The sequence below is a fragment of the Nanorana parkeri genome, unplaced genomic scaffold (assembly GCF_000935625.1).
Source record: "Nanorana parkeri isolate BGI_ZX_2015 unplaced genomic scaffold, ASM93562v1 scaffold800, whole genome shotgun sequence".
Classification (NCBI taxonomy): domain Eukaryota; kingdom Metazoa; phylum Chordata; class Amphibia; order Anura; family Dicroglossidae; genus Nanorana; species Nanorana parkeri.
In genome coordinates, this window is record NW_017307068.1 from 126892 (window position 1) to 132918 (window position 6027).

A 6027-nucleotide genomic window follows, 5' to 3' on the forward strand; every position below is an offset into this window, starting at 1 on the left:
CAATTTAACCCTGCCACAAGTTTGTGGCAAGTTATCCTTGCTATCTGGGTAATGTAAAGGGGGTTTCTTATATGAAATGGGCTTTTGATGTAAAGGGGGATTCTGATGCAAAATGTGGACCAAATTACTGTGAATAAGCCGATGGGCATAATATAACGTGAGCCCTCTAAATTTGCATTCTAAAGGGGGAGAGGTGCCTTCAGATTCCGTATATCGAGGCAATTTATTCTGTTGCTATCTTTTGATGTAAAAACGGATTCTGATGCTAAAGGAGGACTCTGATGTGAACGGGCTCCTAATGTGCAGAGACTTTTGATGTAAAAGGGACTTCTGATTTAAAGGGGGAACTTTGATGTGAAGGAGGAAATACCAATATGAGTTTTTGCCTCACAGAGAAGGGCCTGGTATAGATTTTAGAGGGTTAATAAATTTTTTATGTTTACATTTATTCATTTATGTTTTCTACATTTTAGACTGGGTAATAGATAACCGGCTTCCTCCAATGGTGTAATACCGATAAGTGGGCGCTAGGTGGCGATGTTGCGCAATAGACAATGCACGCCCTTTACTCCCTCCTCGCACTGTACGGGCACCTGCCATTCTATGGGGGGTGATCTACCTTCCTCTACATAACGGACGTTCCTTCTCTATGATACAAAGTATAAAGTTAGCTTTCTCCCATAGGTCATCCAAGACACACAGACCACTGCTGACCATGTGAATGGCTCTGCCCGTGCTGTGACAGCCTTCAGCTGGTTCACCTACAACGCAAGTCTTTTCTGCAGGGCGGGGACATCATCGTCATGATGAAAGTTTCTTTCCTTTCTGTTCCAGCAGCTTCCGTACCAGCTACAGACGAGTGAGTGACACCGGGGAGTGACACCGAGGAGGACAGCCAGGAGCGGGGATCTCGGCCAGGTACAGTCATCTGATCACCTGTCATCACAGGAGGTGTCCTAACCTCCCACCAATTGTCTGCTGTTAGTGAATACTGACTCTTTATAGAAACCTTTCTTAACCCATTATACTCTCCAAGTCTCAGGGATCCTTTGATAAATATAACTTTAAAGCTCATGATGCTTTAGTGATCAATAAGTTGTAGATATCACAATAAATACATGTATAAAGTATGTGGAGTATTTAGTGAATGTGACACCCAGAGCAGATCAATTTCTAACACTCCTTCCACCCCCGATCTATACGACAAAATGGTTTTCAGCAATAATCATTCAATTAATACTAAAAGAAACACAGACCTTAGAGATTGGTCCTTTACATTGTTCGGGAGCCATGCCCCTTAGATGAGAGGTTAGTGGGAGGAGGATGGATAAGGTATGTTGTCAGCACGCCAACAAGCTTGTTTTAAAGGGTCTTCTTTATTGCATGATCACATCGAAGAACAATGCTCTGGGACCGCACAGGGACCCTTCATCCCCTTTAAACTAGAACTCGGGGGAAACATATTCTTTAACCTTGCAGTGGGGCTACCCCCGCACTCCAAAGGGTTAAAAGCACGTTTGTGTCTAGGTTCAAAATAAACCTCACCTGATCCTTTGAGCCAGCTTGCTCTTAAGCTGCCCATACACCTTGCGATCATTGGACGACACTTTTCGCCCGATGATTGAAACCGTCGTACGTTTTTCGTACAGCGGCCCCATTCTGCCCCGATTGTCGCAAGGTTGGATCGGTGGTAATTAAAAGAAAGCATCTGGACGAATTGCGGTAATCGAGCGCACGTATTTTCGTCTGCGCATGTGCAGTGTAAATTGTACGAATTTTGACGTACGGAAACGCCACCAACCTTGCGAAAATCATACGATCGACCAAAGTTTTCTAACCGTCCGGTTAGTCAAAAGTCGATCGATTGTACAGTATTTGCGGTTTTACACTGCCCATCAACCTTACGTATATCGGTCAAAAATGCGATCGCATGCGAAAATCGGCCGATATTCGTAAGGTGTATGGGCACCTTTAGATCGGTCCCTGGAGCCTCTCTCCTCCTCCGATGCGGTGGTCTAAAGTCCCGTGAGTTATCATGTGCTAAACACAGTGTAAAGGATATGAGGACGCCGAGGGACATATCGTCGCTGCAGCGGAGGAGACAGAAGGTACCGGTCTAAGAGCAAGCTGGCTCCAAGGATCGGGTGAGTATAACTTTGTTATTTTTGAACCTAGACACATACGAGCACCGCAAGAGTTCCCCAGAGTTCTGCTTTAACAGTTGGCACGTGCATGTTTTTCATGTGTTCACGATATGCGCAAAAAGCACGCGTCGCAGGTCGCGCTTGTAGTTTCATTATTGTTAATGGCACCTAAAGGCAGCAAGCAAGATGCGTGTTCTTGCACGCACAAAAACATGCAACAGATGCAAGCTCAAAAAAAGCCCAAAGCTCGCAGCTCAAACAGCTGCATGTTCTTTTTTGTTTCACATTTGTCGCACATAGGGCAGTCCATTGATATGATTGTGCTGTCCTATGTGCAGGTGGAACAAACGTGGCAAAAATGTGCGAAAAACACTGCTCATGTTCACACGTGTGGCAAGTGTGAATGGGGCCTCAGGCATATGCATCACATGGCTGATGAAGAAGAGTAAAGATATAAAGATATAAATAATAATAAAAAAGAATACAATAAAAACGATATAAAGAATAATAAAGAACTTTGAACTTTGTAACATCCTTGTCGGTGCGCTGAAGACATATCTTATCCATGTTATACACTGTGACCAGCCTGGGCATCACCCTTATAACCATATGGTCAAATCTAGTATGATGTGTGAAATGAATATACTCCAAGGGGAATTTATCAATACTGGAGCAGACAAAAACTGGAGCAGCTGTGCACGGCAACCAATCAGCTTCTTTGTTTCATTTTCAAATCTTAACTGAACAAACTGAAGAGAGAAGCTGATTGGTTGTCATGCATAGCTGCTCCAGTTTTTGTCTGCTCCGGTTTTGATAAATTCTGCCCTCCATGTTAGTGGGAGAAGGACCCTCTTGTAATAGTGATAATCAGGCAGAATCAGTCCTGCTCATGAAAGCCCTACCAAACTCTGAAGGAGTTTTATTAGGAGTTTTATTTAGGAGTTATTATCATTATTATTATTATTATTATACAGGATTTATATAGCACCAACAGTTTGTGCCGCCTTTACAAAATAGGGAAGACATTATAATTACAATACAATTCTAGACAGTGTGGTAATGAGGGCCCTGCCAATGAGAGCTTACCAACTAAGGTAGGGCTCTATGGAACCGCTAGCAAATTCTGAAGAAACCCCAGGGCTCCATGGAACCCCTAGCAACCTCTGAAGGAACCCCAGGGCTCCATGGATCCCCTAGCAACCTCTGAAGGAACCCCAGGGCTCCATGGATCCCCTAGCAACCTCTGAAGAAACCCCAGGGCTCCATGGAACCCCTAGCAACCTCTGAAGGAACCCCAGGGCTCCTTGGAACCCCTAGCAACCTCCTGAAGGAACCCCTAACAACCTCTGAAGGAACCCCAGGGCTCCATGGAACCCCTAGCAACCTCTGAAGAAATCCCAGGGCTCCATGGATCCCCTAGCAACCTCTGAAGGAACCACAGGGCTCCATGGATCCCCTAGCAACCTCTGAAGGAACCCCAGGGCTCCTTGGAACCCCTAGCAACCTCTGAAGGAACCCCAGGGCTCCTTGGAACCCCTAGCAACCTCTGAAGGAACCCCAGGGCTCCATGGATCCCCTAGCAACCTCTGAAGGAACCCCAGGGCTTCTTGGAACCCCTAGCAACCTCCTGAAGGAACCCCTAACAACCTCTGAAGGAACCCCAGGGCTCCATGGAACCCCTAGCAACCTCTGGAGGCACCCTGTGTGAGAAAGTCTAGTCTATACCATGCAGCTATTTCCTGAAACCTGACAACTTGCTATATCTTAAATGGACGCTATCATGAAAAATATAGAAGTCTGATAACTGTATACAGCTGATACATGCAGGAATTGGATTATATTTTTGAACTTTTTATATTTATCTCAATTTACCTACAGACCAAGCTGTACAGGAGATGGTGGCATTGATTATGGTTGTTAGAACAGTTACCTTTTACTCACATTGTTTAAATCTTCAGAGGGGAATGCGGTGCAGTTACTAAATCATAAGAATTTTTGCAGTGGCCTCTGGTCCTGCATTGCATGTGATGATGCTGGTAAAAGGGGTGGTAAAAAGACTGGTTAGAAACTGGCAAGAAGAGTGGCTGCATCACAACCAGAACTGACATGTGGGAGTAAAGTAAGTTTACTCTGACTTATTTATTCCCCGGGAGGACATGAGCATCAATGCTGAACTCCAGAATTAAAAAAACAACAACTACACTTGTAATGCCCTCCCCGTTCCCCTGATCTGCAAGTGTAAATGCTGGTTCAGGTCTAGGGGTAGATGAATAAAGAGTAATACTTACTCTACTACTCACTCCAGCTGGCTCTTCTCTCTGACACTTTGTGGGCGGTCCCTCACATTCTCACTATGGGTCTATTGGCCCTGCATTGTACTAATGACGTCCGCATGCGTCTGCTGGTCGGAGCATCCTAGAGGATACTGGTCGCACGGATGGAGGGAAGCAGCCGGAGTGAGCAGTAAGGTAAGTATTACACCTTATTCGTTTACCCTAGACTTAAATAGCATTTGACCTTTGCAGTGGGGGGAGGGAGGGGGCACTGCAAGGGTACTTTTATTTTAATCATACAGTGCTTGAGCTGCTTCAAGCATTTTTGGAGTGTTTTTTTTATGCGCATTTATGCAGTTTACACACATAAATGTGCATTTTGTAAGCCTTTTTCTTCATTTTTCCATGTGCTTTCAAGCTCAAGCCATTTTGTGTAAGCCAATGGAAAGCAGTTATTTGTGACATCAATCGTCGTCATCTTCCTGTTATCTCCTTCCTGGTTATTCACTGTTCCACTGTTCTGTGGTCTTTTGTTGTACGATCAGAGCCATGTTCACTATGATCTCTTCCATTGCAGCAGCTGCAGGTCATATGGGGTCATAATGAATGGTTCTTGACCTCCCCAGTCTTATAAACGGCTCAACATCCAGCGAGTGAAGTCCTGCTTTCCTCATTTTGTTACAAGCACTAGGGTTACTAAGAGGAGAGTGATTGTTAGGTTACAAAACGCATTGCAAACATGGGGAAAATGTTCTAAAGTGACTAGTAGTACACATTTTCAGTCTTTCCCATTGAAGTCTAGGAGAGAAAAAGCAAAGGATCAAGCCCATAAAAAGCTCCTGAACGTCTTTGCTACGACAAGCAGGAGCACCGTGCTCTACTGTGAACTGTTGCCATAGGATACAATGAGAATCCTCGGGTTGAGGAGCCTTGCTTAGCCTACCTTCCCTACATAGTGTGTCATTGACCATGATAAATATGTGTCTCTGTTGCCCCAAAATCTAACTGGCTCCTTGCTTGGTTCTCAGTGGTGCCTTACTAAGTAGAAAACAAAAAGAAGAGCTCTTGAGCCTTCTGCTTCTAAATACCTTCAAAAATTGACACTTTCCATATTTTACAATATGCCAGTGTAGATCGGGGTAGGCAACCTCGGCACTCCAGCTGTTGAGGAACGACAAGTCCCATGAGGCATTGCAAGACTGACAGGCACAGGTATGACCCCCCCAGTGGCATAATGGGATTTGCAGTTTTACCACAGCCACGGTTGTCTACCCCTGGTGTAGATCAATGTGTGCATACTGGTCCTGCTTACCTTTTTATAGGGAATGTAGGCTGGGTGACAAGCTGCATTTCTGGATGCACAATTTGAAGTCCACGTGCATGAGCGTCTAGAGATAATACTGTCTTGGCTGTGCATAATTGAATTCAATAACCCATTCAGCAGCACAATGGTATTAGTCTACCTTAGATGACTGTATATACTTTCTTTTATGATTAATGAGTGCTTTATCTGTTGCGGAATTTTACAACCTTCAATGCCTTTTGGAAGGTGCATTTTACTGAAAATTGCTCCAAAGAAGTAGCAGGTTATAAGTATTATTATAAAATAC

The 6027-nt window shown here is 44.4% G+C and overlaps 1 protein-coding gene across 1 annotated transcript in view; it reads left to right on the plus strand.

Moving 5' to 3' along the window:
* The first annotated feature begins 766 nt into the window (after window positions 1-766).
* Window positions 767-6027, plus strand: part of TEC (tec protein tyrosine kinase) — a 115651-nt gene continuing 110390 nt past the window's right edge. The window contains exon 1 of the mRNA XM_018564954.1: window positions 767-918. The gene's annotated coding sequence lies outside the window, so the exon portion shown is untranslated. The remainder of the gene's footprint in view (window positions 919-6027) is intronic.